This window comes from Macaca thibetana, chromosome 8 (assembly GCF_024542745.1).
Source record: "Macaca thibetana thibetana isolate TM-01 chromosome 8, ASM2454274v1, whole genome shotgun sequence".
In the NCBI taxonomy this organism is placed as follows: Eukaryota; Metazoa; Chordata; class Mammalia; order Primates; family Cercopithecidae; genus Macaca; species Macaca thibetana.
In genome coordinates, this window is record NC_065585.1 from 89,184,844 (window position 1) to 89,197,203 (window position 12,360).

The 12,360-nt window shown below is 41.3% G+C and overlaps 3 protein-coding genes across 7 annotated transcripts in view; all 3 read right to left on the reverse strand.

Moving 5' to 3' along the window:
* CHCHD7 (coiled-coil-helix-coiled-coil-helix domain containing 7) overlaps positions 1–12,360 on the reverse strand; it is a 1,019,570-nt gene that overhangs the window by 707,218 nt on the left and 299,992 nt on the right. The gene's annotated exons all lie outside the window — the stretch shown is intronic.
* Positions 1–12,360, reverse strand: part of TGS1 (trimethylguanosine synthase 1) — a 553,145-nt gene that overhangs the window by 307,271 nt on the left and 233,514 nt on the right. The window lies entirely within an intron of this gene.
* XKR4 (XK related 4) overlaps positions 1–12,360 on the reverse strand; it is a 429,208-nt gene that overhangs the window by 18,549 nt on the left and 398,299 nt on the right. The gene's annotated exons all lie outside the window — the stretch shown is intronic.

Sequence of the window (12,360 nt, forward strand, 5' to 3'; positions counted from 1 at the left end):
GGCGCCCACCACCACGCCCGGCTAATTTTTCATATTTTTAGTAGAGAAGGGTTTTCACCGTGTTAGCCAGAATTTTCTTTGGGTTTTAACTCAGATGGGGATCCTCGTATCTGTCCTCTCTAAGGCTCACCATATGGAGAAGTCATGAAGCTAATAGGAATGCCCCTCAAACCCAGCATGGGTGTGAGGCCTGGAAATGGGGTGGAGTTTAACTGTCTGTATTTGGTGTAAATGGACTAAGGAGGTAGTTCTGTGAAGTGGGAAAATAACCATGGACCGGAGGCTGTCGGACCCAGGTTGCTGTTTTAACTTTGCCACTTAACTACCCTCGTGTCCTGGCACTATTGTTAAAACAGATGTCCTCATTTTTAAAGTGGATGATCTCCAAAGCTCCCTGTCAACTTTGTGATTCCATGATTGAAGGGGATATGTAATCACAGGAAACCAGGGACTAGCTAGTTTATCTTTCTGCTTGGAAGCAGGATTAAATGTAGCTTATTCACAAAAGACAGTTTATGCGTTCTTAGAAATAAAAGGTGTCTGTACAACATCCTTGGCAATGTTTCTTGTGATACCTGGTGCAGTTTGTCCTAGTGCAATCTGGCACTCTTCCTGCAGCTTTCATCTGTTCCTTACTGCCTTTCCCATAACAGAAGACATGTCTGCTCCCTGTCTTCATCTCTTAGCTCTTCATAGATTAAAGATTGTACTGAAATTATTTTACAGTCACTTCTCTTATTTTATCATTTTATTGGCCCCATTCGGTTGGTATTCCCTCTAAAAGCAGGCTTCCAAATGTTACAAGTAATTTTTTTTTTTTTTTTTTTTTTTTTTTTTTTTTTTTTTTGAGACTGAGTCTCGGTCTGTCGCCCAGGCTGGAGTGCAGTGGCGCTATCTGGGCTCACTGCAAGCTCCGCCTCCCGGGTTTACGTCATTCTCCTGCCTCAGCCTCCGAGTAGCTGGGACTACAGGCGCCCACCACCACGCCCGGCTAATTTTTTTTTTTTGTATTTTTTAGTGGAGACAGGGTTTCACCGTATTAGCCACGATGGTGTCGATCTCCAGACCTCGTGATCAGCCCACCTCGGCCTCCCAAAGTGCTGGGATTACAAGCATCTGCCACTGTGCCTGGCCAAAAGTCATTTTTATTGTTTTCCTCGACTCTTGTTCCACCTCCTGTGTGGCACAGTTCATCTCTATGGTCCAGATGTGGCCAGGGCTCACCTAAAAACACACTGGCCTCCTTCAGGAGAGGGCTTTTATGGGAAATTCCTCTTTGTCACGGAAATGGTATGCCGATCAGCATCGCAGCTGGCTTCCTTAATGAGCTGAACCAAGACTCACCAAGACTAAGAATGCTCTCATCTATTTTAAAGTCCGGCTGGCTTTTTCTTCACCAAATCTATTATTAATCATAACCAGGCCCCATTAAAGCCTTTCTCTTCTTTTGGAAATAATAGAAGATATGTTGATTGCCAAGAGCTTATAATGGAATTGGTATTTTTACTCAAAAATATATTTTTTAGAGAAGAGCTGTTGTCTATGATCCTTGAAAAATGAAAAGGAAGTACTCTTGTGGAAAAAGGCCACACGAATTGACAGAAATACACTCAACCCCAATAATTATTTCTGATACATCCTCCTTGAGTAAGGTGAACTCCAAAGAACAATTATTGATAAGGAAAATATTTTCCAAGAGCCATTTCTCATATTTCCTCCCAATAAAGCCAGCAGAACAACTAGACGTGCTACACTAGGACCTTCAGGCTTTTCTTTTCTTTTCTTTTTCTGGTTAGCACAAAAATCTTTAATTGCCGTAAGTCACAGGCAGCTGTGGCGCTATTTATAGGTCAGAGACCAGTATACAAAGGAGTTTCTGATAATTTAATTTCTAAGCAACAGAAAACACCGACATCAATTATAAAACAAATTCTGGAGTGAAAAGAGGGGGAAGGAGAAAAAGTTTAAAAAATGACAAAAGAAGGTGAGAGAAATGCGAAATAAAAGGTAATGGGATAATGACTATGCGAACGTCTTAATTATCAGTTGGGGATCTAAGAACAAAAGGTTGTGCCGTTTTAATTTCTACGCCTTTGTAGGGTATAGAAGCCGCTCATATCTCTCTCCTTATGTGTACCATTTGCAAACGTGTAGCTTCTCACTAGACTGTGCTCCCTTTGTGGTTTTAAGCGGGGCGCCCAGCTCGATTTCTGCCCAGGAATGCCCCTCCTCTTCCTGCACGCCGGCCTCCTTCAGCGCAGCTGGGGCACAGCGCCGCCTTCAGGAAGATAATTGCATCGCAGGTCAGGCTCGCGCCAACCAAAGGGGCGTTGTCCACGGGGTGGTCAGAATGGTCTACCAGTGTGCACAGGAAGACGTTACTTAAGGCTGCTTTCCAAAGCAGTGAAAAAATAGTAACAAAACTTTAACTACACAGTATGATGAAATGGTGAAATGATCTGTTATCAGATTTAAAAGAATAGAAACATTAGCCTCCTTCAAATTCCCCTGTAATCTCCACCCCTTTTATTGCGTGTCCTAAAAGAGTAAATCAGCCTACTTTTGACACTCCAGGAACTTGTTAAGATGATACTGTAGCCCTAGAAAAAGGAAGGCTTTCTATCAGCTTTGCTCTCTCTATATCTTACAATTAAAAAAATCTATACCAAAGGGAAATTTCATGTCCCTGTGATACCCCCTTTATGAATTCTCTGCTTCAGCAATGAGAATTTCTCTTCTTCCTTTGTTGTTGTTGTCGATGATGACGATGATTTTTTGAGACAGTGTCTCACTCTGGCTGGAGTGCGGTGGCACGATCTCAGCTCACTGTAGCCGTCACCTCCTGGGTTCAAGCAATCCTCATGCCCCAGCCTCCTGTGTACCTGGGACCACTGATGTGTGCCACCATACCTGGCTAAGTTTTGTACTTTTAGTAGAGAGGGGGTTTCACCATGTTGGTCAGGCTGGTCTTGAACTCCTTACTTCAAGTGATCCTTCTGCCTTCCCTCCCAAAATGCTGGGATTTTAGGCATGAGCCACCGTGCTGGGCCTTCCTTTGATTATTATTCACTTTTTCGTCTGTTTAACAATTGATTTTTATAAGACAAATATATGCTGAACAGAAAATATGGGGTCATATTCAAGTTAAGACCCTTACAACTTCACAAATTCACAACTGCCACAGAACACTTAGTTCTTTTGCTCTTTATACAAATAATACAAGCTCAGTTTTTTCCAATGCCAAGGTAGACTTCCTTAGCAAGGCACGGCCTTATTCTTAGAGTTCTCTGGAGCTTCTGATGTGCAGTGGCACAGTGCTGGAGCACAGGAATCTGAGCACTCCTTTAGCTATTAATGTGTATTTTAAGTTGTTATTTGAAAATAATTTCAAACTTACAGAAAAATTGTAAGAATAGAAATATTATATTGAACATGTATATTTCATTTGCCCCAATTGTCAACTGACTTTATCATTGCCCTCTCTCTGTCTCTGTCTCTCTCTCTCACCCATTTATGATTAAATGCATACATTATGGTCCTTTACCCTAAAATATACCAGTGTTTATTTCCTATGAATAGGGGTATTCTCTTACATAACCACATAAAGTTATCAACTTCAATCAATTTAACATTGATACAGTACTTTCAAAAAATCCACTATCAGTATTCTGGTTTCACCAATTGACATTAACAAGGTCCATTCCAAAATTTTTCTCCCCTATACAGGATAAAGTCTAGAATCAGGTACTACATTTAATTGTTGTATTAATTTAGTTTCCTTCAATCTGGAATATTTCCAAATACTTTCTTTGCCTTTATGACACTGGCATTGTTTGAAGAGTATAGTACTTGAAAATAAGAAAAAAAAGAAAAAAAAGGTGTTCCTCATTTTGGGTTTACCTGCTGCTTCCTCATGGGTACATTCCCAGGCAGGAATATATGTGACATTGGACAATGTATTTTTTCAGCATCATCAATATACTAAAATATGAAGATTCCTTCAGTGGCCCCAGGAAAAAATATATAATGGGTCTGTCGGTCTTTTCTTTCAAAATAATGAATAGTGTATTACTCATGAAAACTTGCTTCTAAGATCAAACTATAAAAACAGCTACAGGGGACTAAAAGGGATTATATATTATTTCTTAAAATGTGAAAATAGGCGATAAGACCTTAAAGCTTACCTATTGCAATAATGTTATTTTATAGAAAAGAAATTGAGCTTCACTTTGAGAGGTTATCTTCCCTCTCTCCTGCCTCCCATTTATCTTGGGTGAAAATTGTCCTTCTCCAAGGCGAACCTCCTGCTTCCTAAACAAGGGCGCTAACAGTTAACCTGCCTTTCTCTGGATTCCATCTCTTCCTCTATAAGAGTACTTCCCCAGATCTTACAAACATGTAACGAGCCTCCTTTATCCCAGGAAACACCATTCGTGAGATTTTTTTTCTCTCCTCTTCTTTATTTCAGATGTGTCTCCTGTTTTCCCTCCTGTTGTTTCTTGTTCCCCCATTTGGTCTGGTTGTCCTTTAGCTACTGGCATTGCTTGGGATGCAGTCCTCAGTCCTCTTTCCATCTCAGCCTTTCTCTGGGTGACCTCACTCACTCCATGTCTTGAACCCAGCAGAGAGCAAATGCCCATCTGGACTCCCAGCCTTTCTGAGCCCCAGAACTGTATGTCTGACCGTGAGACCTGAAACCCCATGGACCTACGATGTAATACCTGGAAGCAATCTGGCTGTAGGTGACAACATTTGCTTTCTCGTGGAACGAACACAGTTCTTCTTCTCTTTATCCCCCCCTGTTGCTAGTGTAATGCCCTTCTCGGAATGAGAGGGAACATGAATTTCCAGATAGGCGGCCACAGTTCTAAGAAAAGGATTTTACCTGCAGCTTGACTGAAATGCCACGTCCAAAGTCACCCAAATCCATGTGTCCATAATGCAGACCATTTCGGGTCATTGTTTCTGTCACTGAACTGAGTCAGGCTGATCCTGATGTCTTTGCTTTCTTACTGTATCACAGTCTGACTAATCAATCTGACTTTGAATACAACAGTTCAATGACCATAAAGTTGGTATGACAGTTTATTCCATCATTTTGAACTGATTATCAAATGGATATGCATATAGAGAGATTCCTTGTTTTTTTTTATGGTAGAGGAATTTGTAAATATTATAATCCAGGAGTTTTCATTTTGAAACTCTAGACTAGGAGATAGCTACTTCTAGCCCTTCAGATTTGTGCATCTGAATTATTGTAGACACTGCTGAGTAAGCCAGAGGCTAGTTTCTCAGAGGATGTCTAAGATACTTGTCCGTTTTAAATAAAGATTTTTCAGAATAAGGGTTATGGGTCTAATACTAGCTCACTAGTGAATTAGCATTTCAAGAGGAACTGACAGAAATCAATATGATGTAGTCCAAGCCAACAGCAAAAGTTTTGAATGTCTTCCCTCTTCTTTTTGCTTCTCATGGGTGTATGTTCCCTTTAGGGCATCTCTCTTCATGTCCTCGTTTTCCTCCCCTTCGTTCCCCTCCTCCCCTCCTTTAACTCTGCTCTCCCCTATTTCCTTTTCTTATTGAACGTAGTATGGAATTAAATTATTTAAAAAATAGTTGTATTAGGTGAACCCAGGAGGTGGAACTTGCAGTGAGCCGAGATCGCGCCACTGCACTCCAGCCTGAGCGACAGAGTGAGACTTTGTCTCAAAAAAAAAATTGCATTAATGACATGTTTGGTGTTCCCCAAATCTAACTCCACATATGTTCTTAAAACACAAGTAAAGCTCAGAATAAGAAAGGAAGGTACTCTATTTAAATGCCAGTTGTCTGCTCTAACTATACTTTTCTTTACCTTTGCTCTGATTCCTGTGGCTTTGCTCCAAATTCAGATTCGATTTCAAGGCTTCCCACAGCGCCCATTAAAAGGACTCAACATCACTAACCTCTGCTTTTCATCACAAGTAAATTGCTTTCCTATAACCTGCCTCTAATTTGTGTCTAAAAGCAGTTTGAATGAGAGAGGTAGAGAATTATTTGTGTTAGGATTATAAAAAATGATAGCTAATGTAGTCCTGGTTGATAGCAGGTGTGTGTGGTGGGCAAAAACTCTATCATCTCAACTTATGCATTATTTCCTGTAGGAAATAATGTATAAAGGGTTAACGTCGGTTGTAAAACCCCCCTTGAAAACATTATAATCTGAGTCCCTTTGATTTTGAAACCTCTAGACTAGGAGGGGGCTATCTCTGGCCCTCAAATGTAAATTGGTTCTCTCCACAGACATGTTTCCATACCAAGGTACCCCTTCCTGTTTTTAAGAGCATGGATCCCGGTTTATAATTATGCTTCATTTTGTGCTTGTTTAATTATTGTATTTCTCACTACTGGGGGTCTTTTAGGCAGGGATAAATACCTGTTTATCCTTCTGTCCCCTTGAGCATTGCAAAGTGCTTAACATATATTCAGAATTGGCACTTAGAGGGAAAAGAAGGAGGGACAGAAAGAAAAAAAAGAAAGAGTATTCCAAATGTAGAGCTAGAACCACAGAGAGAATGAAATGTTCAAAAGATTTGCACGATTCTTCGTTGTTTTTCTCTTCTGCTTCTTTAAAATTTCAGTTTGAGCTGCAAATGCCAAATCACTGTGTAATAAAATCTGAACTCCTGTTGTGTTGTTTGTGGTCTGGGTGTAAACAAGAATTCTTGGAAATCCCCAGAGCATGCTTCGTAGGATGTACAGCCTAATTCCCTAGATGGAAGAGGCTCGGCAAATTAACCAAGTGCTTGAATTCTTTGATTCTTCCACAGAGAGGATGAGCCTGTCATTTTCTTTCTCCCTAAGGAGGCCATAACCTTCCCCTGCGACAGGCAAGACTAAGTTTGCATTCTTAGAGAAACTTCTGGTCACTGGCCCTCATTCACAGCTAAATTGCAGCTGGTGAGAAGGCCTCTTTTTTTTTTTTTTTTGTTCTAACTTAAAAATTTACTATCATGAACATTTACAAACTTACAAAAAAGCAGAGCGAATAATAGAACAAATGGACCCTACATGCTGAATCAACTAAAGGGCTCTCATTGACTTCTCCCTTTCTCTTTATTTCCAGAGCCAGAACGGCTGTGCTGATGCCTGGGACTCTCTCGGGACAGCTTGGAAGGCCCGACCTGGCAGATCTCTGGGCCCACTGGAGCTCTCCCGCCTTGTCTTGTACCTGCCTCTCTGTCCCGCCTTGTCTTGTACCTGCCTCTCTGTGCTCCAGGCACACTGCCATCTCTCCGTTTCTCAAATGCTATGTAAAGCTGTATTCTCTTCCCATAGATAGAAAATGCTGTGCTCTCCCTTGAAAAGCCGCTCTCTCCAATTAATTCCCACTCATTCCTCAGTTTTCAGATGAAGCATCATTCATTCCTTCTGGAAACCTTTTCTAACCCCTAACACCCTTCATTGGTCCTCACATACCCTGGCATGCCTGCTTTAGCTCTGTATCTGTGCAGGTACTGATGGATGTGACCCCAGGAGGGAGGGTGTGCAGCCTATGGCTCACCACAGTATCCCCAGCACCTGTCACTCTGGTTGCCTATTAACTTCTTAAATTAGTGCATTTTCCCCTGTCATTAAAAAAAAAAAACTTTAATTTTTTCATTTGTATATACTGACAGAGCACAAGTACAGGTTTCTTGCGTGCATATGTTGTGTTGTGGTAAAGTCTGGGCTCTATGTGTACCCATTACTCAAATGGTAAACACTGTGCCTGAGAGGTCATTTTTCAGCCCTCACCCCCCTCCACTCTCCCACCTTTTGGAGTCTCCAATGTCTATTATTCCACTCCATATGTCCACATGTACACATTGTTTAGTTCCCACATGTGAGTGAGAACATGTGGTATTTGACTTCCTGTTTGAGTTATTGCACTTAGGATAGTGGCCCCCAGTTCCATCTATATTGCTGCAAAAAACATGATTTCAGTCTTTTTTATGCCTGCATGGTATTTCCATGGTGTACATGTACCATGTATTTTTTTTTAATCCAATCCTCCTCTAACAGACACTTATGCTGACTCCATATTTTTGCTATTGTGAATAGTGCCATGATCAATACACAAGTGCAGGTGTCTTTTCAGTATAATCATTTCCTTCCCTTTGGGTATGTACCCAGTAGTGAGATTGCTGGATGGAATGATAGTTCTAATTTTAGTTGTTTGAGAAATCTCCATACTGTTTTCCGTAAAGGTTGTACTGATTTACATTCCCACCAACAGTGTATAAGCATTTCCTTTTCTCCACATCCTTGTCAACATCTGCTGTTTTTTTGACTTTTTAATGAATGAGTACATTTGCCATACAGTAGCTATTCTCATATCATTTTTCTGTCTTCCCAACATCATTGCAAACATCTTGACTTCCCTTTTTCTCTCCCCATTTCTTCATCCTTTCTGTTGGTTTCAACATTTTTAGAGGAAATTTAAAGTATGTTCTCACAAGTAGTTTTAAGAATGGATGATTTACAACATAACCCTACTACAGAGGTGAGATGATCACATGACCATTCATTACACATATATCTTCTCCTCACACTCTCACCATAATTTTTTCCCCTAAAGGCATAGTTTCTAAACAAACCAACCGACTAACAAATACAATACTGAAATTTAGATGGCAGTATGATATTGATTTCTTGTAGTCAAGAAATTTTATAGTTTGTTTAGTGCATATGAGGCTCGTAATCATAGACAAATTAAGAAGGAACAAGCATTTGTTGGGCCCTTGCTTTGTCCACAGTGATATGTTAGGCAACTACAGCCTTTGTGCAATTTAAATGTCATAATAACACTTTGAGGCAAGTATTATTTTTTTGCAAACAGGGAAACAGAACCAAAGAGAGGTTAAAAGACTTGCCCACACTCATGTAATTAGCAAGGAGAACAGGCATCAGAAGTCCTGCTTCCAAAACTCTGTCCTCCACAATGGATTGGTATGGTTACCTTCACCAACAACTGGAGCATGAGACTCACAAGTGCAGGGAGGTCTCAAATCTCCCACAGTTCACACTCACGGGGTACATGGCAGGCTGTGGAGGACCCTGGAGGTCTTTAACTCTTGCCCCCTCTTTAGGTACCTGCTCCCTAATGGGCTTCCCTCACACCAACTCCTGCAGGCCTATAGCAACCATATTGGTCCCAAGGTCAAAGGATCCCTTTTGGATTCTTTTCACAAAATGGATCAGAGGCACAAGCACCTGGGAGGAAAGCCATGCTTTTCTCCTCTTTGCACTTTCTGATGTAAAAGAGGCCTCCTAGTCTTCTTGGGTTTTCACCTGAGGAAAGACAGTTCCATATTTGAGTTGAATCATATGATCTAAGAGTAGCAGGTCACAAAATGAATATCCAGAGCCAGAATGGCTTCCCATTTCTGTAGTGTGTTTAGAACTTGTCTTTTAGTTACAAGTATGAAAGCAGTAGATCCTCTTGGCTGGAACCATAGCTAATTAACCTAGTTGAAGTAAGGTAATAATTGAAAAAAAAAAAAGGTGACACCTTCTGTGCTCAGATCTTTGCTGAGTGCAGTGAAGGGAAGGAAGGTAATACAAGCTCCACCCAGTCTAGGGCTTTCTCAGTATCCCTGCACTGAAGCCTTTTTATCTCTGTTTTAAACCTTGTAACAGCTCTGATTAGAAATATTTAAATGCAATCTGCATGTTGTGCACATGTACCCTAGAACTTAAAGTGTAATTAAAAAAAAAAATTTAAATGCTTTAATATGTTTACTTTTGGTAGGTATATACTTTCTTTTGGTAATCCATTTGGAGGATTTCTACTTCTTTGCAAGGCAAATTGTAAGGCTGCTGAGGAGGTGATAAGGCAAACAATGAATTCAAATTAAAAAAAATTTTAATATAGAAAGAGTTGAAGAAAGTTGTTGGGAGAAGCGAAGTGTCTCTCCTCCTTCTTGACAAATATGGAAGATTCTTTCCTTCTGGTTGGGAAAACACATCTAAGATTATCTCACATAGCTCCATTCCATTATAAAATGTAGTTTTTTATTAAAATTTCTCAAGAAGACAAATATTTTAAGTGTGGGAAATTGAAACTATCTAAACAATATTTTCTTTGAGAAAAAAATTCTGTAAATGGGAGAAAGCAAGAAGACCCTCTTCTTTGTTCAGTACTACATATTACATGATTAATTTTACACTAAAAATAAAACGATGATAAAATAAGTAACCTGAGATGCTCAAAAGAATTAAGCTTTTGTTTAGAGTAAGTTTATTTTCCATCCCACTTAAAAAAAAAAAAAAAAAGATACTGCATGATTTTTTTGTTTGTTTGTTTTTTGTAGCTTTTCTACTTTCAGGGGCGGGTGAGAAGTGAAAAGGGAAACATAGATGGAGACAGGAAGACAAGCTGTGTCCCTTTCTTACCTGTCCACGAATGACATGGCTAGAAAACAGCAAGGTTAATCCGCATTTAAAGATCCCAGCATGCTTTGGGAGGCCGAGGTGGGCGGTTCACTTGAGGTCAGGAGTTCGAGATCAGTCTGGCCAACACGGTGAAACCCCGTCTCTACTAAAAATACAAAAATTAGCCTGGTGTGATGGCACATGCCTGTAATCCCAGCTACTCAGGAGGCTGAGGCAGGAGAATCACTTGAACCTGGGAGGCAGAGGTTGTAGTGAGCTGAGATCAGGCCATTGCACTCCAGCCTGTGCAACAAGGGTGAGTGAGACTCCTTCTCAAAAAAAAAAAAAAAAAAAAAAAAAAAAAAAGAATCCCAGCATGTAGCAAGCACGCATTGCTATGTGTCTGACTTTTTTCTCTCATTTATTTCTCACAGCACTACTTCTTCAATGTAAATATTTTGCCCATTTTACGGATGAAAAAACTGAGGGTTAGAGAATTGAAATAATCTTACCCAGAGGGGGCACACTTTTTCTGTAGAGGCCCAGATATATATTTTGGGCTTTGTCGGCCATGTGGGTCTCTGTCACAAGCATTTGGCTTGGCTGTTGTTGAGAGAACACAGCCATAAATACTTAAACAGATGAAAAAATAGGAGGTGGGCCGGATGCGGTCCATGGGTCTCAGTTTCCTGGCCCCTCACTCACTTCACTGGTGGACACATTTCTAACAGATAACAGAAGTAGGATTTATACCCACATTTTTCTTACTTTGAAGTCCTTACACTTTTTCTTCTATGCATCGAAACATTTTAGGCCAATTGTGAAACCTGGTAACTTAAAGAAGCTTTTTTAGATGGTTGCAGTGTGGGCATAGGTCGTGCTGTCTGCATGAAAGCCCAGAGGCACGGTGGCCAGCCAAACAACCGAACAAACCTACGGAACCTCCTGGTGTCAGCACGTCTTGTACACAAGGTGGAGTCTGGACGTGAATAAACCTCTTGAAAAGGGACTCTTTCCACCTGTAGGTATCTGTTAAGGACCGCAGATGCCGTACCTCAATACGCTTCCTGATCATTTCTAGGACAATAGGCAGGCACTTGCAGGGTGAACAGGCACGATAGGTTCAGGCTGGTCCCCTGGGCACTTCATTCTGCCCCTATTTGTGAGAAGGGCAGTTCCTTCACCCAGCCTCGCCCCCGACCATGCTGGCCAAAGCCTCTGAGATGGAAATTTAGCTGTTCCTCCTTCCCAGATGTCCCTAAGGTGCCTTTGTAGTCTGCCATGCATGTGAATTCGATGGCCCACATGCCACAAAGCATCCTCGAGCATCACCAATATTGACAGTTACTGGCCTATTTAGGGGAATGTGTAATGAGTGCATCCCTGGGAGAGTGAGTCTGCATCCCTGGGGTCTATAATCAAGTGTGAATTTTAATGAGAACTACTGTCCACTCACCCACATTCAGAGTTATTCATGCTTCGAGGACTTGGAAGGGGGCCCAGATACGAGAAATAGTGACACTCATACTGCCTCACCCTGGGACCAGGGTAAATGAAACTAAGAAGCACAAGACATGCTTTGCAGCAGGTGTTGGGGTAGGTGGCACAAGTAGAGGTGGTGCTGGCGTGGGATGTTCGTCATCACGCAAGGTGGCACCAATATTTGCATTTGTGAACATTGAGACCTGCAGCCCTTTTCTGGTAAGAGAGCTGGGAGTCTGCTTAAATGGGACTCTGCCTACCTGGTAGACAGGAAAGCAGAAAGAACGCCTGTGGTGGGAGAGTTTCCCAAGGAGAGACCCCAGAGAGAACACACCGGCATGCCCACCCGTGGAGGGGTGCATTGGGAGCTGTATTCCAGTGACCTGCGAAGGCCCAGACTCAGATCCTCCCACTTTTTCTTCCTCTCTCCATCCCTCTCTCAATTCTTTCCTCTTATAAATGTTTATTGAACACCTACTAAGT